Here is a 26,319-nt window from a genome sequence, read left to right on the forward strand (position 1 = left end):
GACCTTACCAACCTAACCCCCCACCTCCTCTTTGCTCCCTCTCCCCCCCTACCCCCAGGAACTGGTGTCCCCCCCCCAACAACAAACCCCCCTCCCTGCTTCCCTGCTCCGTAGGCTTTGAACTACCCACATCCCCAATTAGCAGAGCGCCTTTCGCCCAGAACCCAAACCTGGAATGGGGAAAAAACCTCCCCCTCCCGAAAAACTTTTCCAAAGAGGAGCGTGAGCCAGCCCCTGCTCCGACCGCCACCCACACCCCACCCCTCATAGAATAACAGTGTACTACTAACGCTTACACTATTCAAGGACTGAGTTTCAGGCACTTTAGGTCGGATCCTGACCCTGATTAGTCAGTGTTGAAGCCCATCTTGGGACATTACGTACCCCAAAGTCACAGGCGAGAGGGGAGGACCGCCAACTATCTCTTCCCCTCACAACTAAGGCCACATGTCCCTTCAGGATGGAATAGCTTCCCCCCCGCCAGGATCCACCAGAGAGAGCAGGACCCACACTCAAGCACTGGAACCCATAATACGTTACAGTTCGTAGAGGTCCATGTCAGCAGGTCCATCACTACTAATGCTCAGCCGCCTCTCGAAGAGTCCCCCATCTAGGACTGACCGATCTCGACCTCCAGGAGCGCTGGCTCTGAGACGCAGCCTGATTGTCTCTCCAGCTCTCTCATTCCGCCGGGTCCGGAGCTCGTGACGACTCCTTGTCAAGCCAATCTTGCACATCCGAGGGCGTGTTAAAGAATAAAGATTTGCCCCCCGCAAGGACCTTGAGCTTGGCAGGAAAAAACATCATATATCTGATGCCTTTTTCCCGCAGTGCTGCCTTTACGCCTGCAAATGAGCGCCTCTCCCGCTGTACCTGAAGCGTGAAGTCCGGGAAAAATTTAATTGTGGCGTTTTCGAATTGCAAGTCCCCCGACTGCCTGGCTGCCTGTAGGATGGCATCTCTATCCCTATAATTCAGGATCTTCGCTATTATTGTCCTGGGCGGCGCCCCCAGCTTGGGCTTAGGGAAAGGTGCACGGTGGGCACGTTCTATGGTGAAAATGTTGGACAGGCGCTTAGGCTTCAGGCGGTTGAGGATCAGGTCCTCCAGAAAAAGTTCCATGCTAGGCCCCTCGGACTCCTCCGGAACGCCTACCACGTGGATATTACTCCTGCGGGCTCTTCCTTCTTGGTCCTCCAACCGCAAGGCCACCTGGCGATGCTGGTGTATCAAATCGTTGACGCGTTGTTCCAGTGCCTTAGTGGATGTTTGTAGCTCCCGGATATCAGCTTCATTTGCATTGGCCTTCTCTGAGGTTTTACTGAGGTCAGTGCGGAGAAGATTAACCTGGGCCTCATTGTGCAACACACTCACTCAGTCTGCTACGGTCCCGCTGCAACTACAGGCCTGTCTGAGAGACCCCCCTCTCACCACTGTTGGGCACTGGCACACGTCAAGCCGGGGCCTCTCGTAATTTCCGGCCCGCGCACGCAGCTCAAGCTCACCCAGCTGGTGCCGGGGTCCAGTCAACAGTATCGTAGCTCGGCGTAGGAGACAGGCAGAGTCTCCAAATTAGATTCCGCCGGCATCGCTGCCCAGCGACGGACTATTGCTGCATTAGGAGTGTAGTCATAGACAGATTCTGTCCGGATTATCTGGGGTAAGGGCTCGGCTCCACGGAGCTCTCGAGTCAGGCAGCCATCTTCGCCGGCGCCTAGCCACGCCCCCCCTTTGCCTACTTTCTTAACTCACTTTGACATTAGATTTCCAAAATGGTGTATTGACTCTGACTGCTGTGATTTACTACAGTCTCGGGTTCATTGAGTTGTGATACTGATTTCATGGAATATAAATTCTAGCCCTGAGGAAGTCTGTGGCTCACACCACAAAGAGACGAAACACGTGTTGGCAGCCAGGACTGTTTTTGGAGAAGTTTTATGAAATAAAAGATGATTAAGAAGACCTTCTCGACTTTGATTTATTAAGGAATCTAATTGAGGGTAAAACAAGCTCAGGATATATCTCTCTTTTTGGCTTGAATGGTATAGATTTTCTATACCATCTGGTAGATGCTGGATGGCCGTTGCCATATCCTTTGAGCTACTGATTTCTTAATTGGTTTCACTACTTCACAACTCTGCACAACTGTTACCCAGCCATCCGTTCTGTTTAGTACTAATAACCTGACTACCTATTATGTGTAGGATTTTTAAATTAAGTACCCATTAAGAGCCTGACAATTCTCACAAGTTAGTTTGAAACAGCTTCAGAAATGATGCCCAATAGAGCGGGACTATCACTCCAATGTTAATAGCACCTTGCTATCCCGCCATGCAGGATAATACACTAGCTGGACATGGGGTCACTTGCCCACGTTTGACCTCACCTGTGCTTGGGAATCCCATCAGTGAGGTCATTTGAGATTTGTGATGTCAACAGTGATCTTACTGAGTATGTCATGAGTGATGTAATATGTTAGGTCATAAGCAGTGCATTGCAGAGGCGTAAATTATAGTTAGCTTAGGTAACTATAATTGCTGAATTTCACTGGTTTTGTAATAGTGAAATCTGAGACTAACTATAACGTTGCTGTAACATTTGTTTTTTTCAGTGAATTTCTAAGACTTTTAAATTATATTTTATAACTATAACGTCCCTGTAACCTTTGGTTTCTTTTTTGTGTAAATATATCTATATCTATGGATGCAGTCAATGGCAAAATTCTGGCACTGAATTATGTATGTAATTCTTGGCAGTAACAGGGTGCCCGTGGCATATCTGATGTATCCATACCAAAATTCTTGCCCTGGAACAATGGAGTTAATTAGTGACATGTAGCGGCACACACTGCATATTTTGAATTAAATGGAGATGACTCCTGGGATTTGTCTTGCTTCATTGACTTGGCACTCGTTTAAAGTACTTTAGCCTTTATTAAGTGCCCTTTGAGAGCTAATGTTTTTTTAGCAAAGTTAGGTGAATATTGTGCATTAAAAAATACTATTTGACCTCGCTTTTAAAAAATGTTTGAGGGGCAGAACCCCCCCCCCCCCCCCAGGTACCTTCCCAGAAGTTGGGTGTGCTCTCTTTACTTGCTCACTGGAATTCAGAGGAAATATTACGCCCTTCCCACTCACCCCTACTTTCAAAAACCACTAGCTGCTATTGCATGTTTTAAAAACCCTAATGCTGCCTAAATGTAATGTAAAATTGGAAGTAGGAGAGATTATCTGAAGTTCTGTCCATAATACAAGCTCAATGTTTGTAAGTAACAGTTTAAAAAATCAGCTATTAAAATATATAACTTTCAAACTCTTTCAAACATCCTTACCTTTTTTTCAAGTTCTCAAGAGCAGGGGGGTGCTAGTGGAAATCATCATGTTGCCATCCAGGCAAAACAACAACCGAAGAAGCTGGCAGGGCTGGTTTAGAGACAGGTGCAACCGTCAGACAGTATATGGCAGTTCAACATTGGCCTTATTTAAGAAGAGGTTAACAGCTTTCTTCCCTGTTTCCAGTCCTGCTTATCTAGGGAAGATGACAACTCTGGGGCAGGGCTGGGCAGGTAGTGCTATGAAACGGTTCCAAGGAGAAAAATCATAGGGAGGTGTCAACTCAGCACCAAAGTATGAGCTGGCAGTGTGTGAAAAACAGCCTGCAGGTGAGGAGTTAAAGCACTGGGTAGTAGGTAGATGTGGACTCTAGCCTTCAGTAGGTCACTGAGGCAATGGGTGGGCCAAGTAAGTCCATCTCCAGGTGACAGGCAGTGAGTGCAGACAGGCTTCTGCTCTTTCCTGGTTTGACCTGCATCGGCTACCAACTACACTTTAATGTGTAGAGAATTCTTTCCTCTAATAACATAATCGCAGCATGAGCAGAGTCTCATGATGAGAAGCATGGTCTGGAGATGCGGTGGGCTAATGCATCCACTGCAGGGATCTGTGTTTGAACTCATGGTCACCGTTTTAATTTCCGTCCAGTACACTGAGCCTTTCATAGTACTGAGGTTGATAAAAGGACTGCGGCTGAGTTGGGTACAAGGCAGGAAAAGAGGGGGGATCCAACTGGATCATGGATCTGGCAACGGTTACAGAGCTGGATCTGGGATTCAGGCTAGCCCCAGTGAAATATGCTGAATTTGTTCTGTTGAAATATGCCAACGCTGGAACACATTCAGCAGTGCTGGCAGGATGTCTGCTTTCCGTTCAGAGGAGCAATCTGCAGTGGAGCAGGAAGGTTTCTTATTTTCATGTACAGCATGGTCCATAAAAAAGACCTCACTTAAAGGGCCATTCCCTCTCCTTTTATTGGCATCTCATCATGGTTGGGCGCTATCTGGAGCCTAATACCTAGATGGCAGTGCAATGGAGGGCTTTAAGGTGTGCAGTTTGTTATCACTTCATAAATACTTAAGTGAAACTATAATTTGGAGACAGTTTATTGACTTTGTTGAACCCCTATATGTAAGTGACATGCATATATATATTTTTTAATTTAATATATTTTGTAGAGCTATTTTTCCCAGTGTAGGGAGTCAGATAGATTTATATCACACTCATATATTTGTTCACAGAGAATGAATCATTCAAGTGTGTAAATCAATATTTTGGAAATTACATAAATCAATGAGAGTTACAAGGTGTAAAAATCTGATATCTTCCATATTGGTTGGCACCGTATGTTAAGAGTGCTTGGTTTGGAGAAACACAGCCAACTTTAAACATTACACAATGGTTGGGATTATCTGTACTAATGAGACTTTATTCATGTTCGAAGAACCCTTTTTAGCAATCTATACTAATATAATAAAGAGAGAGCCCAAGCCCTTGAGGCGGGTAATCTCAGGAACCACAGCACCAATCACAACACCCAATACAGCGTTGGAAAGGGCAGTTGCAGCAGAAGGACATAGGATATGCAGACGCCCACCATATACATTTAAAAGGTAAAAGAACCGTTCCAGTAAAGTAGTCCCTTGTGGGCGTGTCTGCGTTGTGCTGTGAGCGTGTGCTGGGGGCGTGACAAACGCTGGGGGCGTGTGGTACGTTCCGCCCTTCATGTCATGTCTCATATCGTGTGCTAATCCCACCCTGCTCCCTTTAAATACCCCTGCATCCCATAATCATAACCCACCCTTACTCCTTAAAATACCCCAACACCCTTAAACACTAACCCATCTTAACCCTATAAATATACCCTGTACCCCAAAACCCAAACCTATCCCTAAACCCTAAAAATACCCCTGTACCCCCAAACCCAAACCTAGCCCTGAACCCTATAAATACCCCTGTACCTGAAAACCCAAACCTACCTCTAAACCCTAAAAATACCCCTGTACTCCAAACCCAAACCTAGCCCTGGACCCTAAAAATACCATTGTACCCCAAAACCACCCCTGAACCCTAAAATACCCCTGTACCCCAAAACCCAAACCTAGCCCTGAACCCTTAAAATACCCCTGTACACCAAAACCCAAACCTACCCCTGAACCCTAAAAATACCCCTGTACACCCAAAACCCAAACCTAGCCCCGAACCCAAAAAATAACCCTGTACCCCAAAACCCAAACCTACCCCTGAACCCTAAAATACCTGTGTACCCCAAAACCCAAACCTAGCCCAGAACCCTAGAAATACCCCTGTACCCCAAAACCCAAACCTAGCCCTGAACCCTTAAAATACCCCTGTACCCCAAAACCCAAACCTACCCTTGAACCCTAAAAATACCCCTATACCCCAAAACCCAAACCTAACCCTGAACCCTAAAAATACGCCTGTATCCCAAAACCCATACCTATCCCTAAACCCTAAAACTACCCCTGTACCCCATAACCCAAAACTATATCTGAACCCTTAAAATACCCAAACACCCCAAAACATATACCTCAGTACCCCAAAACATATACCCCTATACCCATACTTACCTTATCCAAACATTTAAAAAAAACATGCTTTTACCATTCATGCATTTACAACGAATTTCGTTGTAAATGTATGCGTGGTAAAAGCATATAAAATGTAATGCCATGCGTTATAATGGCATTGCGGAGTCATGGTACTTTCGTGATAAAAGTATGCGGAGTGATGGTATGAGGAAAGAAAGTTGCGGAATAATGGGTGTTTACCCTCCCCCGGTAAGTACATTGGTGGCACGGCGGCCCATATCTCCAGCAACATACTCATATTTTTTCACCACCCATTTGAAAAATGCACAGGTCTCTCTCATTGATGGCCAGCACCGACATACACTTTTAGACACACCTCCCGCCACAAGTTCTAGAATTGCGAACTTTAGAGCTAGGGAGCTACGTTCGAAATCTCGGCATCAGCTCAACATCTTGTGATTCCAGGCAAATTGCTTTGTCTCCCCGTGCCTACCACAAATGAATGTGCTCTTCTGTAATGTAAATTTTGCTCATGCCATGTTGTCTTAAGTGCATCAGCAGTGCACTGTGAATCGGAGCGTTTCGCAGACCTGTCACAGATAAGAAATGCTATCAAAACGAAATCCTACAAAACAATATACTACTGGCCGGCAGCAATTCATACCCGGACAACGTCGGGACGGACTGCTAGTCTCAGAATAAAGAAAGACTGATTAAAAAAATACAATAAGTTTATAAATCCATGGTGGCGTGGTCAAGCCGAGCAGCGAGATGGCCGCCCACTGGGAGGGCTCTGCCGGCCGACCCTGCATATTCTTCAATTATCCTGTCTAATTTCGAAACCCACATAACAAAACACACAATCTACCTGCCTGAAGGTCACGTCAACAGACTCCTGGCATTCCGGCAGCTGGAGGAGAAGCAGGCCGCTTTCCAGATGTGGTAGAAAAATCGGGCCTGCTGCGGCCTGGCGGGCCCGAGGTGCTCTAATGGCCGTTGTGGATAACGCTGCTACTAATCCTGCACCCTACGGCTCACAAACAGTGGTGACTGAAGGAGGCGACCCTGTGTGAGCATCCATTCGGGTCACAGGTGCCACGCCGGAAGTGGATTCGACTGCCGGCTGGAGCGGAGATGCTGAGACCCGGCTGGGCCGGGTGCATCGGGGAGTTCTGCGAGGTGCCCCGGGCTTGTGCTACGTGGTCGAGGACCCCAGGGTGTGGCACATCGCTGGAGGCCCCGGGGCCTGCATCACTGCTCCAAGAACTTGTGCAGGATACAGCTGGCCAGTCAGGAGCTGTGCCAACAGAGGGGCTGGTCCTGCATCGACTGACTTCACTGGGGCCCTCGCAGAGACTAATGAGGTGCCCACGCTGACGCACACATACCCGGAGTGGCAATTATAAAGAGGCCCCCCAGCAGTCACGCTGTGACTGACATTTGACAAACAAACAACACGTCAAAGGGAAGGTGGATCCGCGGCCTTTATCGAGCCAGGCGGGACAAGATGACGATTTAAGATCCATACTGAAATATGTAAAAGCCAGCCTAAAAGCAATTGATACCAAATTTGATTCCCTAGCTGTGCGCATGGACCAGGTGACACAGAGGGTTGACGAAACACAAAACACGACTTGATGCCCAAGAAACCAGGGTATCAGATTCTGATGACCGCCGAGCTGATACACATGAACAGTTGTTACAAATGGACAAAGTTCTCCACCTGATCAAGACTAAAAACGAGGACTTGGAAGCCAGGTTCCGACGCAATAACGTGAGAATTACTGGAGCTCCGGAGACGACAAACATATCAAATATGGAGAAATACGTGGAGACAATGTTGAGAGACCTTTTTGGCAAAGACCTTTCCAGCATGTTTCTCGTGGAGCGTGCTCACCGCACTCTGGGCCCCAAACCACCTACTGGGGGTCCTCCATGTCCAATCCTTGCTCGCCTTCTAAACTATAGAGACTGGGACGCTGTCCTGAGAATGGTTCGGGAGCAAGGTTCAGTACAGTATCAAGGCAATACCAAATCTCTGTACCCGGATTGCCCCCAGTAGGTTCAAGTGGCGCCCCGTGAATTTGCTCCAGCCAAAAAACTACTTCAGCAATCCTGAACTAAATAGGCACTCCTGTATCCTGCTAAACTTAGAGTACAAACTGATGGCAAACCTCTAATTTTCACAGACGTTAGAGCTGCGATGAAATCCGCGAAGAAGGTTGCAAACACACAGCCAGGTCCGAAACAAGCGAATGGTGCATCATCGGAAGATTGTCTGAGCGACATTGACTGAACGCATTATCTCTCAAACTCTGACATGGTTTATTTGTCTCTATGTTATACCACACCTTTGTTTAAGGGACCTCTCTGCTTATGTTCTCATGTGTCTGGCCCACTTTCCTTGGCAGGGTAACCTTACTTGTGTCTTAGCTCAAACGCTGTGTTTTAACTTTTCTATTCATACAGAAAATCTAGCTACATGTTTCGAGTTAATTAGGCTCTGCCACCCGGCCTTAAATGGCAGGGGTGTTCGGCAGCGACTCCTCGCTCTCCATGGGATAACTCCTGTATAGCCCTTGCGCTATTCCACTACTCCACGTGTGTTTGGGGGCATGGGCGGGGTACGTATTCAACCTGATTGGGGGTTGGTGTGGGAGGAGGGGGGATAGTTTGAAGTGTTGTTGTTTAATGTTGCAGACGGTCCTTCTAAAAGTGCTACTGATAAAGGACTTCACTAAGGCTTCCGACACTCATAGCAGGTCCAGAGGCATTCAATATCCAGACATACACCTACTCATGTCTTATACCACACAAAATAGACAACACGCAGAGCTACTCACTTGGGGCAGTACCCTATTAAAACCCTGAGATGTCTGGGGGGGGGGGGCGCTAGAGGGCGCACTACGGGATGGCTGGCTGAAAAGGCAGCTCCGCCGGACGGACATCGATTCACGTGATTTATCCCACCTGCAGCAACCGAATTTAGTAGTGCCACCCATGATCTGGAAGGGGAATATGCAGAGCCCCTAATGGAAGCGATATGATAGCAAAGAATGCTGGCGCAAGAGGAGTAAATCAAATCGGAGGATCTGAGTGTGAGCCTGCACGATCTGGGTAAGATGGCGCCCGCAACTCGTTGATTAAACAACCATCACACACCACAAAGCCGAAGCTCCCCAGCATAACGTCCCAAACAAGAGAACAACACCTGCTGCTATTGCGAGACCGGTATACAGCACATACCCGCGGAACTAGGATATCTTTGTTAACGGAGGAAGACTTTCTCGCGCGTAGAGGGACAAGATAGCGGCCCCCTGGGTGACAAATGGCCCGAGAGTCTGCAATCCTAAAGAGCACTAGAACACAGGCGGAAACTCAATGCAGGCTTCAGGATAGCTCGCAGTAGACACTACATCCCCGACTGCTCTGCTGCTCCAAGGGTCAGAATGTGCGATGTAGAACAAATTGGACTACGGTGCGGAAACGGCGCGAAAACGATATGCAAGATGGCGGCGCCCATGTAAAGCAGTGTGTGAGTGATGAACAATAATGCGGGACTGGAGCCAAAAGGCCGCGAATATACGGAGCAATGTGTGAGATGTACAGCGGACAGGTGAACACTAAAGGATATATGGCCCCATAACGGAGCGCTGGAAACGCCTCGCACTAACATCAAAACGCAGCTGTAAAGGTTGCGCTGTTGCCACAGGTCAATTGGTGACGCGGTAATTCCCTTCAGCCTCAAAGCACCCTACACACAGGGTTCGATTGCGTACCGCTTGCTATTAACTACATCGAAGTTAAACCATCACATCATTCCAACACTGAGCAGCACGATCACCGCTCCTACGTGTATTCCTGACTAGCGTCATGTGAATGCCCGTGCGAGCAGAACGGGTGCTCTTGTGACGTCACATACCGCGCTGCAGATCAGCGATCCCTGCTACACGCAGCAATAGAGTAGACCCCTGTACCAACCGGCGAGGGAGTGTCGCCGCTATTGGGTGAGCTGTGGATGCTGGAGATCGATGCCTGGGGCCTGTACTGTGCTGACTCTCCCGGCCCTGACCGACTGGAGGTGAGGACAGTCCTGTGAGTTACAAGACTACAACTGTCATAACCCAGACGACCGCACTAAGATACTCGCTTGTCCTGCCTGAACCCCTTCCACTGCATGCAATGCGCTCTACATTATAGCGCTGAAGACGATGTGTACATGGTGCTGGGCTGAGTGAACAACGCAACCAATCATTGTATACCCAGCTTGAATGTCGTGCCAACTCGGGGCAAATCCGAAGATCATGTTGTGCGGGCCCCCTACTGAACTATACGTGTAGATATCCACCAGCTCTCCCCCTGAAGGCATAGACAGCGGTTCCATTACCAAACGCTTGGGCAAGGAGAAACCTCGCCGCCCACAGGCTGCACTAGTCCGACCTGGGCACTGAGTCAATCTTGCAGCAGGAGCTCACACACTGTACCCATCCGAGGTGCCTTTGTAGTGACACTAGTAGTAGATGCACAGCCGAAAGACCTACGGTGTCGACTCGAGAGTCCAACGCAGACCCACTGTCTCCAAATGGGGAAACCAGATAGACAGCAACCTAAGCTCACGTTTGAGCAACGCAGACCGATCCGGGGACTGACCTCACACTCAGATACAGAGACTGAAGCAGAACATACTCCGGCCCAGGGTATGGAGTCCATACTGAAAGCCATCCAGACAAGTCTCCAAGACATCAATGGCAAGCTAGACCACCTTACCAGCCGCATGGACACTATGGCAACGAAAGTGGACCGCCATGGTGAGCGATTAGACGAAGCTGAAACCCGGATCTCAGCTGTAGAAGACGAAGCTCATACCAGTACATCTAAATGCACTGGCTTTCAAAAGATATTGGAAGTGATCAAGTCCAAGGCAGAAGATTTGGAAGCCAGATCACGCAGCAACAATGTTCGCATAGCAGGCGTGCCGGAATCCACAAATATTGGCAAAATGGAGGCATACGTGGAGGAACTTTGTCTCAATCTGTTCGGCAAGGAGAAACTATCACCAATTTTTATAGTAGAAAGAGCTCATCGCACATTGGCGCCTCGTCCACCACCGGGCACTCCGCCCAGACCGATAGTGGCCCGCATCTTAAACTATCGATATCGGGATGCTATACTGAGGATGGCGCGCGAGAAGAAAGATCTCCACTACCAAAACAACCGGCTCGAGTTCTATCCCGACTACACGCTAGCTGTGCAACAGGCCCGCAAAGTATTTACCAACGCCAAGGCAAAGCTGCGCGATCTACAGATAGAATACGCCATGATGTATCCGGCGCGTCTAAAGGTCACCTGGGACGGACAATTGACGATGCTCCCCACACCGAAAGCCGCAAATGACTTCATCAAGAAGATCGCCAGTCACCGCAAGGAGCGCAAACGACAGGACCAAGAACAGGATGCAGATTGAATGATTTTCTTTTTTGTGGAGATGACACGCCGCCGCAGCTCCCAATCACGAGAGACGATTGATCACCAGGTGCTGTATCTATGATTTGGCCCGGTCACGGGTGATGGGTTGCAGTGGACACGTTGGAGGCGGTAAGTCTGCCATGTACAGTTTTGATCATCAATCACAGACTTGTCTTCATTGCCACTGGTATTATCAAACTGATTGGGTACACAATATATGTAATGCTATCTCTTGGATGAAAAGCCCTAGTCGCCTATATTTGAACATTGTGGGATGCCATGGCTACGATCTGGAACTGTCCATGAAACGGATCACACATACATTAGTCGGGAAGGAGTTGGGTGGTAATGTTTAGCGTTGATGGGCATTGGGCACTGACATGCATGCAGTAAAAACATTTGGAATGACCTGCACATGTGAATGCAAGACTTTACAGAGGAACTAACTGTTATTTGATGGTGTAATGCGACTGCTACAGTCGCTATTGGCCCTGACATTGGCTGTACCACTTCTCAGGCAAACATTAGTAAAACCCCGACACATGTGACATACTCCGCACGGCCGATTGTAATATGTACCCTTGCCAGCTGCAGTGTTAATTGAGGTTTTACACACTATGCACTAAAAATTACTAGAATTGCATATGATGGTATAATGCTCAAGTTGCTATCTGACAGCTAAGTCCGTCCACATCCATTAGAGTGGATGGAGATGTGCAGTCCAGGCGGACCCCCCATTGGGTGATCCCCACGTAAGTTCTATGAAGTTGGGTTGTTTAACTGGGGTATGGCATCAGCAGGATTGGGCTGCTGTTGTGGAAGGGGGGTGGGACAAAAGGGAAACAATGGACTAAACTGCTTGAGATGCATTGCCGACATCAAAACCGAGAATGCTTACTGGTTTATATTATATGCCTGCATGTACTGTATAATATCTCTTACAAGGAGTTGTTGCCTAGGTCAGACAGAGAACGTTCACAGATCACACTGTCAATCCTTATGGCAGCGCCTACATTAAGTAAACGAACGTTAAACTTCCTCACGTGGAACATAAGGGGCTACACTAATCCGAAGAAGATACAACAGATATTCACATATCTGGACAGATGACACATTGATATAGTAATGTTCCAGGAAACGCACAACACCCCACACTCACACGCACAGGTGGGTAGGCGCTGGGCGGAATCTATTCACTGCTCTGAATACTCATCTTACTCCAGGGGGGTCTCAATATTAGTGAAGAAAGGAACGAATTTTAAGATTGACAAAACAACACTAGACACGAATGGCCGCTATGTTATACTTAAAGGACGACTACGGGGTCAGCAACTGACACTGGGTCATACATACGGCCCAAACACAGATGCGCCTGATTTTTACCAAGAAATTTGGCAGCACGTAAGCACAGAGTCTGACCAGATAATTCTCTGGGGTGGCGATCTGAATATTGCACTAGATGATAGCATGGATAGATCGGGCAGCACAACGGAGCAACATAAACAAGCCCGAGCAAAACTGCGGGATGTCATGCTGGACTTAAGACTCCAAGACATCTGGAGAGCGCGTAACCCAGGCATTAGGGAAGTGACACATGCATCGGCGGCGCATGGCAGCTGGTCGCGCATTGACTACTGGCTGGGCTCGGATGAACTACTATTGTGGAGCAAGGAAATCGCACACATGCCCAAAACTCTCTCGGACCATAACCCCATCAAACTATCCCTACAAATCCCTAATTACACACCACCGCGCTACAGCTGGAGGTTTAATGCCGCGCCCTCACAGACTCACTCTATGCAGACACCGTAGGAAAGGCAATTCTAGAATACTTTCAAATGAATGGGCAATCTACAGAGGACGCTGGCCTTTTATGGGAGGCGTTTAAAGCCACGATACGTGGAGTCTGCATAAGCACGACCGCGGGGATATTGCGAGATATCAGAGCGCAGCTGAAACGGTGTGAGTCTAAGCTCAGCCCACTGGAACACTAATATGAGAGAACCCTAATCCCATCTATACTTAGTGAAATCAGGCAAAGACTAACAGAACATCAAGCCTTTGCTGAAGACGAGATCAAGTACCTTAATAAACGTCATATAGCCAGAGCGTATGGAGAAGGAGGTCGCCCGGGTCGGTTACTGGCGTCCAGAATATGTGACGGCTGCAAAAACCAAACTGTAACGCAGATTAGAGATGATGATGGAGCTACACACACGGACCAAATGGGTATCCTGCAGAGCTTTGTTCAAAATTATAGTGACTTATATAAATCGCGGCCGGTAGCTACGCAGATGGAAACACTCCGCTATTCGGAAGACGTTGCCATCGCATGGCTATCAGACACACAAAGAGTGTATCTATCACTACCAATCACTCTAGAAGAAGTTACGGAAGTGATCCAGTCGTTGCCAAATGGCAAGGCTCCAGGCCCAGACGGATTCACATGTGAATTCTACAAAGCATATAAAGACATACTGGCGCCTCATATTGTAGCAATGTTTGGTGCAGCATATAATGAACAAGTACTCCCACCTATGCTGCGTGAAGCAATGATTATAGCGCTTCTTAAGCCCGAAAAAGACCCTGAGAGTTGTAACTCATACCGCCCACTGTCTTTGTTAAATGTGGACTCGAAAATTCTCGCTAAAATACTCGCTACACGGCTACAACCTCTCATGACAAATCTGGTCCTACCGGACCAGTCAGGGTTTATACCCTCCAGAGCTACCACACACAACACTAGGACACTATTTGCGGTCTCCCACTACCTGATCCCGACCACGAAAGCAGTAGCGGTTATGTTAGATGCCGCTAAGGCATTTGATTCTATAGAGTGGTCCTATCTAACCACAATACTTCACAGGATGGGTTGCCCCTTAATATTTATTCAATGGGTCCAACTACTGTATACACTACCCACAGCGAGAGTTAAAATAAATGGTTATGTCTCGGAGGCCTTTAGCATAGAACGGAGGACTAGACAAGGCCGCCCACTGTCCCCTCTGCTGTTTGCCCTGGCCCTGAAGCCCCTAGCCTGCATAGTAAGGCAGAAACACCATCACCTGGCGCTCCAATTCCCAAGTAGACCTCTGCATATTTCTCTCTATGCGGACGATATGTTGCTATATGTCCGCGACTCTGAACGCAACCTGGATCCACTATTGAGAACATACATTAAATTCGGGGGACACTCAGGGCTTCAGATAAATTGGGAAAAATCATCCATCTTCCCTCTAACAGACACTACCCTGCCGCACGCGATGGAATACCCACTATAGTGGCAGACAGATCCCATACGCTACTTGGGGATATGGTTTCATAGAGACCCGGAAATAGTCATAAGGACGAACTACGGAAGAGCCATTGACACGCTGGAAGACACAATTAAGAGATGGATACAGCTCCCTCTATCACTAGCTGATCGTATAGCGATAGTGAAAATGGTAATACTTCCCAAACTCCTATACCTATTCAATAACATCCCCATTCAACCACCAAGGGAAGTCTTCAAGCGTATAACAACGATGGTCTTGAAGCTGATATGGGCAGGTAAGCAAGCTCGAATAAACCTAGCTATACTGACATTGCCTTACTCCAAGGGTGGATGGGGAGTACCAGAATTCTTACTATACTATTTGTGTGCACAGGCCCAATATGCAACCTTCTGGTACCATAAAGTCCCGTATTCGACCCACGTAGCTATTGAGGAGGGAGACGCTCAGCCTGTACCTTTGGACGCCATCATCACGCATAACAGACCACCACTTCACAACAAAGACATAAATACCATTGACACTACAAATGCAGCTTGGAGACAACTGGATCAACTAGCACACAAAATGCCACTCTACGCACCTGCATTGCCAATACACCATCATCCCAATTTGTCGGTAACGAGTGAAGATGTGGGTATGGGACTCCTGAATCATGTAGGAATAGTGTCAATGGGAGACCTATATAAAGATGGAGTATTCCTAACTGAACACGACTTGGCATACATACAAAATCCAACTCTATTATTCCAATTTACGTTCCACAGGCTAAGAGGAGCGATCAAACAACTTTACCCTGCCTTCCCTGATGAGCCGCCGACTTTAGACACATTGCAACTCATTCTGACCTCACAAAACACCACCCACCTGGTGTCACGACTCTACACAATGTCACAGGCTGAAATAGGCTGCAGGGCAACCAGAGCGCAGGACAGATGGAGCTTGGTGCTGGAGTCCCCCATCACAGACAAAGATTGGGAGACTGCTTGCACACTGACTAAAACGCTTACACCCAATGGCAATTTGCGAATCATACATTTTAAGTACCTACATCAGGCATACTACACTCCGGCTCAGTTGCATAAATTCGGTTTACATGAGGAGGCACGATGCAAAAGGTGTGGCTTCAGCCAGGCTGACTTTATTCACTTAGCATGGTACTGTGTGAAAATACAGGCCTACTGGGTGGAAGTCATGACTACGTTGTCTGAAATAGTAGGCATTGATATTGAGTGTAATATTCGTTGCTGTCTCCTGGAGCTACTGGGGGGTGTAAAAGCTACAAAACACAAGTTCTGCGCAGTGGCCTTGCTCTTGGCTAAACGCAGAGTTTCTATGTGTTGGGAGAGTAAAAATGTGCCATCGATCAAACAATGGCTGAGTGATATGTCGCATTGCCAAGACACGTTAAGGACATACGAAGAAGCGCTGCCGACTAGATCCAGACCTAAAGACTATTGGATGTATTTAACAAGCTACTTGAACGCACACGCCACTGACTAAGACTCCCCAAAGACTGTCACGCAACATAACTCCTACATTTACTGTCGTGACAAATGTACAGAGGCACCGCCTGTAAGTTAATGATGTATTGTTGGTTGGATGGTGAATGCAGTAGTGGAATGGTCCATTCCGGTGTATGTTTGTTCCAAAATAAGAAAAATAGTTAAAATTCCAAGACCAAATGTACAGTTGACGCGGCCGGCCCGAAGTGGTTGTAGGCGACTTGCTGTGTATTTATACGCTGACATTGAAGTTCTTTATTTAACTAATCACTACGCTGCCGGCCTAAATAAGGTTGTAGGCACCGAGTTGTGTTCACCAATATAAGCTATCAATAAAGGTCTTGGAAAAGAAAACAACAACAAAAAAACCCTGAGATGTCTGGCATGAATTGATTGAACTGCATCACATGGAACGTGCGCCGGCCTAAATGATCACAGAAAAGCGAGACTAGTGCATTCCTATCTACAGTCTAGACATAGAGCCAGGCGCGCAACAACCATTGGGCTGAAAGGGCTTCAGCCCCCCCCGTCAGGTTCCGTGGGCCGGGCTGAGGCTGCCAGGCAGTAGTCAAGGTTCATCCAGGATATTACTGGATCCGTCCTGAAGCCCTGGCGGTTACAGCTATCCTCTTGTTTATCCTATTTACCCATTTCTTTCCTTTAGTAAACTCCCCTGCATGAATGACCCTTTCATTCCTTAATGGCTGTATCTGCATGACAACAGCGGCGAGACTGGCAAAGTTAAAAGTGTTCAAAGGTGTGAAGTAAAGTTACCCTTCCCCTCCCCGTCCGGGAATGAACAGAGTATCCTGCAAACAAAACGGAATACAGCCACATCACAACAGACTTTTGCAAAGAATGTAGCGGAGTGATGATTGTAAAGTGGGCATATCATTCATGATAAACATAGGGTTGCCACATTTTCAGATGCACATGGGGAGGAGGCTGGTAAGTAAATAGCAACTAAATCTGCTGTTAGCCTTTTTTTTTTTAAAGTCAATTATTCACTCACAACTCTTAACTTTTTTGCTCAGGCAATTTATTTTAATTTATAATGTCACCAAACTAAAATGACAGTGGGGTTTAAAATGAACACAGTACAGAGTGTCACATAAAGTATAGTAGTCTTGAGGAGTTCACAATGCGCACTCAGATATAATAGACAAAAATAAAACGTCATCTGGAGCACAGTGAATGTGAAGCTGCAATTATTAGATATAATACACGGGGAATCGAAGTCATAAAGTCAGGTCATCAAAAATGTTTAGAGACAATTATTGAACAGCGAAGAGTAAGACTCTGTTAGCTTTAATAATAATTTAGGAATTGTGTATGTTGCTTGGTAATAAGTTTGATGTGATTTATGCAGGGCCACTGAAATTCTGCAGCAGGGGAGAGCCAAATCATGCAGCAAGGTTGAGTAAATTATGTGGCATAATGCTGCACATTTTGTGATAGCATTACTATATGAATTTGTAAATTTGACACTTTTTAACACTGTCTAGACATTGGTTGCATCTCATTAATACTAGTTTAAAACTCAAATATAGAAGTAAGCAACAGAAAGGTGACCAGTCACCATTTTCAAAAGTCCTTCCACTGCGTGGCAACCTGTTCCTGCATTTTTAGTAACTTTTGAACATTTAAGCTAAAAACATTTTTTTTTCTGTTAACATCTGGAGATTGTGAGGCAGTTTATGTGGCAAACGCAGCAAATATTCAACTATGCGAGAATAAAAACACAGCCATACAGTTGCATACCTCCAGTGTCTATGGATATATACCTGTATTAACTGCCTGGACCTCGTATTTCAAACAAGACTAACTATGAGCTTTTGCAGAGTTCCAAGGTTTTTTTTACCAGCTGTTACTTAAAAATATCCGCTATTTAGGTAACAGACTGGCCAGGTGCAATCCGATGGGAAATTACAGCATGGAGGGAAAAAATGGATGAAAGTGGGGCAGAACCAGTGAGCGAAAGTAACAGGCTATAGGAAAGAGGGAGGGAGCAGGGGGAAAGGCGAGTGTATGAGGGAACTAATCAGTCAGAAAAAGTAATGCTCCGCAAGAAAGAGGAAGGGTAGGCATGCATGGAAGAAGGTAAGAGACGGGAGAGCTGACAGTTGAAGATTAGGGCATGGAGGTAAGGGCTGAACTGCAACTGTGGACACTGCTGACATATTTAACCTATATTGCTCACTATAAAGCATACTCATACAGCTCTGGTATCAAAGATTGACACAAAGCGGCATAATCGGGCAGTGTGCTAGGTGAGATGACCCCAGCACTGCCAAAAAGTTGGCAGGCAGGACAATTTTCTTCAGGTTCTGCTCCTTGAAGAGGCCATGCAATGCTCTATAAGTGAGACTGTCAGCATGATGTGCAGCATTTTTCACAGGGTGAAGGGTTAACTGTAATCAGTCATGCTGTGAAACAGACCATGCCCATGCTGTGACAAAAGTCTGGCTTCCAGTTGACAGGTTGTGGTAGACAAGCATGCCTAGGCAGGTGTTTAGAGCCTCCTATATAAGGCCTTTATTGTTATATATTGAGCAACATCGTGGTGCATTAAACAATATACAAGAGAGGTTTCTGCACAGTTTGCATCCTGAACAATTATTTCAAGGTGCCTTAAAATATAGTGATCCTGAAAAAGGAGTCACAGTGAAGGAAAGCAATTGCCCAGGGTCACACAGTTTGAGCATTATAGACAGACAGGTTCTTTGGGTCAGGGCACCACAAAAGCTCCAGGCTGGACTGGATGGACTATCCACAATTGATGATACACAAGTACTGATTTTCCAGATTACACTCTAATGGTGCAAAAACAGAGGAGAGCATATCTGGAAGTTAAGAAACAACTCCCTGAATTACACCTCAAGTACATGTTTTCATTCCCCAGCGAACCTGAAAGTCTTGTACAATGAGAAATCACACATCTATACTGATACATCAGCAGTATGGAAATTAGCTGAAGCTCTGACAAACTTGGGAAGCCCTATTTATTCGTCATCCCAGAACAGATTGAAATCAAGACCACAACGTAGGAGATAAACACAAAAGGTTGACAGACCATCCGCTACTCTACACAAGCTGAGAGGGCTGCTGCATCAGTGGAGGCACTCCATGAATCGCTGGACTTGATTATCACCTGTGGCTTAGGAGACAGCACATTGGTGATTAGTGGCACCACAGGTGACCCGGAAACTTTCCTGAATATGGGACTCGTGGCTGATGCTCAGTACGTATGCGCAATAATAAGGCCCACTTGCTGCTCTTAGTTAACCTGGGCTGGGGTATATTGCCTGTTAGCATTCACTCATGGAAACCTTAGGTGGCAGCGCTCTGAAATGCAACTTTTTGGGTGGCTGTGAGCAATGCCAATGTGGACTATTGTAGGGATAGTGGAGGTACATTAGGGAGAGTGCTGACTGAATAATAAGTGTTAAAGCTAATGTTTCGGGTAGTGTGTATCAGCATAGTAATTGGGGCTCAAGTGCTGCTAGAGAGGGAAGTATGCAAGAGAGAGACTGCCATGCATACTCCTCTGAGGGATACTGGGGTTGACATTAAGAGTAATGATAGATTACTAGCATGTAGGGAAAGGTACAAGATGATCAAAGATAGATTGAACCCCATTTGCTTTCAAGGAATTCACAGCCAAACCACTCTGAGAGGGTGATAGATCAGGCTGGTTGTTAGCAAACTTTCTTAATTGCTTCATCTGATTGGATGCGCTGCCATGTGAGATATAGGGTGCATTTACTGAAGATTTAAGGACATCAGGCTCTTCACATTTCATCACAAGATCATAGACTTGCTCTGGAGGCACCCCTGGCTGAAACTATTCAAGCTATAGAAGTGATAACTAATGGCCAGAATCCAGGGTCGGATAGCCTGCCAAACAAATTTTACTCAACATACAAAAGACTGATGGCTCCTCAGCTCTTGGATGTCTATAACCAGACTGAAACTTTACTCATGCTTCCGCAAATGACAGAGATTCTAGTAGTGATTCTACAATTTGGATGTGATAGTTTTGATAGGACTTTCAAGCAACCACTCTCTATGATGACTATACAGTATAAAATGCTGGGGAAGGTGCTAGTAAATAGATTGTTGCCCTTGCTCTCTGTCTGATGATCAAAATGGCTTCATTTTGGATAGTTAAAATTCCTTGAACTCTAAGAGAGTGGTCTACTCAATGGCAGCCCTCCTAGATGTTTTACAATTACCAGCAGTGGCATCATTGCCCTTTTCAAATTAATACAATGTAAGTTTCTTCATCAAAACTATCTCACCCCAAGGAAGCTCAGAAAGATATGGACATTAAAGATTAATCTTTCAGACATGAGGGTCTAAAGATAGATTTGATCATCTGTCTTTAGGAGTGCTGGTATCTATTAGACTACTGGAAACATGACTCAAACAACAGCAAAAGTAGTAGGTGAAAGAATAGACTACTCAGAGGGTGAGCATGATGGTCTTGATGCCTAGAGCCAAAAGAAGGAAGACTTTTCAGGTGTGCAGATTTGACCATAGTGGCAGCAACATGTAGCATAGCTTTGTCATGAAGAGCATCAATAGCACTTAACAAAACAGTTTGAGGCAGACAAAGAAATAGGTGGCGGCAGAATGTACAACAGTGAGAAACTCAGTTATACACATACATGGAGCAGCTAGTGTAAACAATAATGTTGTAAACTGAAAAGTTTTCAGATTATAGGCCACCCTCAATAACTGGTCCTCCCAACTGCATAAAACACTATACTGGTGTGTGATTATCAATTCAATGTAGACACTGGTGTGTGGTTAACAAATAAATATATACTGTATAAGAGTCAGAAGATAATCAAGGGATGACAACACACTGCTCACCGGAAGAGCAGATACACCGTAAAGTTTAATAGGCTCACAACCAGTCAGAGACCCAGTTTACTCGGGGTCCAAATCAGTATCATATGGTATTGCATAGTTGTGATCACTCATTAAAAACAGGTTAAAGCTGACCCCCAACACATAAAGAGTACATTTTAAAATAACAATGTATGTGCTTTAAGGTGATATTCATATGCACTGTAATAACATGATTGTTTTAAACTTTATAAAATGTTTATTAAAATACCAATTATTTGGTGCAATGTAGCATTGAAGATACTGCCCTGGAGTGTCTTGCCTTTTTTCTATCTGAGAGGGCATAAACAGTCCACATCCCGTATTTTAGTCATGTTTGAGACCTCTCACTTGCAGGATCCCACAGGGCTTTTCTCTGAGCCCTACATTGTTTACTGTTTATCTTATTAAGTTTGCTTTATTTATACAACCCTTTAGTTTCTCTGTGATGTCCTACACAGATGATCTGGGGTCTGCCCAAGAGAAATTATGATCTTGCTTTTTCACAGTTGCCTCCTGGATCAAGTCAAATCAAAACTCAATTATGACAACACAGAGGGCTTCATCTTTAGGGAACCTTCAATGAATAGATATGGTCTTCAATTTGGTGGTGGTGGAGTTGGACCCATCGTCCACTCGAGGTTGACTCAGCAAAAAATCCTGGATTAATGTTCTCATTCTTTCAGCAGATCAGTCACATTTTCTCCTTGCATTAACAGCATCCTCATGTTAGGCAAAACCATCTCTTCTCACGATCACAGGACTGCTATAAATTAAACTATTTTCTCACAACTAGATAAGGGAAGTCTATCTTGGGCTTCCTGCTTTCAAATCATTCAAAACCCTCTTGCATGCCTCATCTGAGGACTGCCCCCTTGCTTCACAATCTTTTCTTACTCCCTGCTGTACTGTCTATTGCCTTTGAATGTGAAACAATGTGACTTCAAAGTGTTGTTCCTAGATCTTGGCACTCTCCATAAAACAGATTCTCTGCTTCTTCACCATTGTATCACTCTTTATATTCTTTCCAAAATCCTATGCTTTGCAGTAGTCAACTGCCTACAATCCTTACATTAGGCAAGTACCTATTGGATGCTGATGCTGCTCATTTCTGGCATCAAAGCACTGGAACTCTGTCTCCCAAGCTCCAAGGACTCCAGTCCTTCACAAAAAAAACGTGCCTTTTCCATATTAGTGCAGTCTCCACCTCCACTTCATTTACTGCTCAGCATCAGGCTGCTTGGTTAGGGTAAAAGTGCACTTTACATATTATTTTTAATCATTCATTTCATTCAGTAGAACAATAACTATAGAAGTGCGCTTAAACTGCACTATTTGCCACCATTTTTCGAACCACTCTGGGAGGTGGGACGATGGAGGTACCCAAATATCTTCCAAAAGTATTTTGAATGGCTAATGGGTTGAAGCCAATACAATTCACCTCAGGTGTTTTACAGTGCATCATATGTCACTAATTGTTGGTAAAACTGTAATTATAAAAATAAATGTCATGTGAGGGTAGGTAAACTCATTAAATGTTTACTAAAATACAACATTTAATATTTGTTCTACTAGAATTCTTTGAAGGAAAGTCCTAAACTTCCTGCAAAACTTGGTAAATACTATTATGAATACATTAATGTTAGAGCCCAACGTGCTTTGAATTGAGCTGTGATGTATCGGCAACAAAATAACCCCTATGCATTATACCACTACAATGACAGGATGACCCACCAGCAATTTCTAGTCTGACTCTGAATTTGGTTCCGCCTCCAGCATTTGAAGTGTTAGCCCCCCCCGAAATTTGGTTCTAGTTGCGCCCCTGCATAGAGCTGACATCTGTTTCTTACAAGAGACTCACTTAACTGACACATCCCTGTCCAGACTGAAGTTTAACAGATGGGTCGAAATCCACGCCTCGACCTACTCCAATTACTCACGGGGGTTGCAATACTGATCCGCCAGGGGGAGATGGGAGGAAGGAGGGCGAGGAGAAATTGTGCAAAGGCCCTCCCCTGGCCTCTTAACTTCTGCACACTCCTCCCTCACCCTCACCATGGCCTCAATGTAGCAGCTGGTGGAGGAGGGGTAGGAGAAGTACACTGCTTCTGGTACCGTATGGGGGCCAGCCCCACAGGAGCCACGGTGAAGGCGTCAAAGCCACAATACTGGCCCAAGCATCCCTGCCGCCCCTATGCGTCTCTAGCCCACCTGCTCCTGCCGGCTCTATATGACTATGGCCTGTGCAGGCAGGCATGGCGGTGGGCGGGGGGAAGTAGGGCACTGTGGGCAGCTAGCAGAGGCCCTAGAAAAAGGCAGCCCTGAGCTGTCACTCAGGCAGTGGCCCATGACCGATTGCCCTCTTTGCCAATCCGACCCTGCCTGGGAGGTAGCAGGGAACCTGTTTGTTCAGGCTAGATTCATACATCCTTGCTGTAGTGTTATTAAAGCCCCCTTCACCCCCCCCCCTTTCCTCTATTCGGCTATTATTGAGGCAGTATAGGTGTGGACAAAGTGTTTATCAGCCTTGTCACATCCAGCTGCAAGAGGCCTTGTCCTCCGGATGAGGGGGTGAATTCCCGGTGGGGATGTGCTATTTCTGTTCCTGCTTCACAGTAAATGTGTGTTCACACCTTGCTTTGCTCTGCGTTACTCTACGGCTGTTCGACAGCCTCCTCTCCCTGCTTCACACCTGCCAGAGCAGGTGGACTGCTCGTGCTCCTGCTCATTTCCAGTCTTTCTCAATACAGGATGAGGGGACCTTGTTATAGTTATCTTTTTTGGTAGTTTTCCTTAATGAGTGTATTACTTGCTATGCATCCTGTCTTAGACGTTGTGTGGGATATTCACTCTAGTTTTGCATTCAGAATTAGGTGGTTCTGCACTTCCTTGAAAGGGGCATATGACAAATGACTGACTGGCTTAGGGGGACACGATTTTTAAAATAAAAAAACAGGCTGTACTATAGACATAACTAGAATTGGCCTAGCAAATAGGCCTCACTTTTGGGACCATATAAATGTTTAGCCTGAGCAATTAGCTTTGCTAATGTCTTTAAGCTATGTTGTAGAGCATGTGGTTGTTGTACAGCAGGTCTAAAAGTTATCATAAAAAAGTGTTATATGCATTTTTGTTACCTTATATATAAAACCAAGAAGACATTATATATAACTGAACGGCTCTATTAAAAAAAAGAAATTAACATAAAATCTTTTTTTGTCCTTGCAATTCTGGCAACGTCTTTCTGCCTGTTCCAATGCTTGTTTGTTATAGCTTATCTTTTTTGTTATGGGGGGAGGACATAAACAACAAGAGGGTGGAGGTTGGGAAATAGTACCTGAATTACAACAGCAGACGGAACCTGGGGAAGAGTCAACAGATGCCAGATTCTAAGGGCAAACTGAAGTGGTGCTGAGTGATGCTGAGCTAGTGGTGTGCTGGTGCGGAGGTGATGCTGAATGGTATTCAGGTGGTGCTGAGTGATGCTGAGGTGGTGGTGTGCTGGTGTAGAGGTGATGCTCAGGTGGTGTTGAGTGATACTGAGGTGGTGCTGAGTGATGCTGAGGTGGTGATGTTGCACTGGTGTTCAGGTGGTGGTGAGTAATGCTGATTTGTTGTGTGTTGAGGTGATGCCGCACTGATGATGAGGTGGTGCTGCACTGAGGATGCAGTGGTGCTGCATTGGTACTAAATTGCTGCTGAGGAAGGGTTGTGCTGGTCCTGAGGTGGGGCTGTGCTGGTGGTGGTACACTGATGTAGAGGTTGTGCTGTGCTGATGCTGAAATGGTGCTGTGCTGATGTTGAGGTGGTGCTGCACTGGTGCTGTGCTCACGCTGGTGCTGAGGTGGTGCTGCGCTGATGCTGTGTTGGTGCTGCACTGATGCTGAGGGGGTACGGCACTGATTGTTTGCTGGTGCTGAGGTATTGCTCCACTGCTGCTGAGGTAGTGCTGAGTGGTACTGAGGTGGTGCTGAGGTGGTGGTATGCTTTGTGGAAGTGGTGCTCAAGTGGTGCTGAGTGATATTGAGGTGGTGCTGAGTGATGCTGAGATGGTGCTGAGAGATGCTTTGGTGGTGCTCTGGTGGTGCCAAGTTGGTGTTGCACTGGTCCTGATGTGATGCTGCATATTGCTGAGGTGGTGCTGCGCTAATGCTGAAGTGGTGCTGTGTTGGCGCTGAGTTGCTGCTGAAGTGGTGCTGTGCTGGTGGTGCTGCACTGATGCAGTGATGGGGTTGCGCTGCTGTTGAGTTTGTGCTGCACTGGTGGTGGTACACAGATGCGGAGGTGGTGCTGTACTGATGTTGAGGAGATTCTGTTCTGGTGCTGAGGTGGTACTGAGTGATGCTGTGGTGGCGCTGAGTGATGCTGTAGAGAGGTGAGAATAGCCCAGCAATGGTGCAGAGGTGGTGCTGTGGTGGTGTGCTGGTGCTGAGGTGGTGCTGTGCTGGGGCTGAGGTGGTGCTGCACTGGTAGTGAGGTGCTGCTGATCTGGTACAGAGGTGGTGTTGTGGTGTGCTGGTGCTGCACTGGTGCTGAGGTGGAACTGTGCTGGGGCTGAGTGATGCTGAAGTGGTGCTGTGCTGGTGTTGTGGTGGTGCTCACGTGCCAATGAGTAATGTTCAGGTGGTGCTGCGGTGGTGCAGTTGAGGTGGTGCTGAGTGATGCTGACTGGGGCTGAAGTGGTGCTGCGCTGATGCTGAGGTTGTGCTGCACTGGTGCTGCACTGGTGCAGAGGTGGTGCTCTGGTGGTGGTGCACTGTTTACTTGCAGGATATATTGTAAGCTCACATTACATACCACGTTTGGAGATCACGAGGAGGCATCCCTTGATATTGGTTTTAATTCACCAAGGGCCAGATGTAGGTAACACATTTTTACCGATTCTAAAATACAGTTTTTTACCGAATCGGTATTTTAGAAAAGGGAAATGATATGTAGGTTAAAAATCGGTAAAAAATACCGATTCGTTAAAATTCGGAAACCCCGACCCGGTATTTACCGATTCGGCAAATACCGATTCGGAAAATCACATTCAAACCTATGGGCCCGGATGCTCATAGGAATGAATTGAATTTACCGAATCGGTATTTACCGATTCGGTAAATACTGATTCGGTAAATACCGAGTCGGGGATACAAAATATCAGGCAGTTGATGTATCAACCAATCAGGTGCCTCCACCCCGCCCCTCAGCCAACCAACAGAGCAATCTACCAATCCTGTGCATCCACCCCACCCCACAACCAGGAAGTGGCCACACCCATGCAGGTGCAGAGTACCTGATCACACAGGAGAGC

The sequence above is a fragment of the Lissotriton helveticus genome, chromosome 7 (assembly GCF_964261635.1).
Source record: "Lissotriton helveticus chromosome 7, aLisHel1.1, whole genome shotgun sequence".
In the NCBI taxonomy this organism is placed as follows: domain Eukaryota; kingdom Metazoa; phylum Chordata; class Amphibia; order Caudata; family Salamandridae; genus Lissotriton; species Lissotriton helveticus.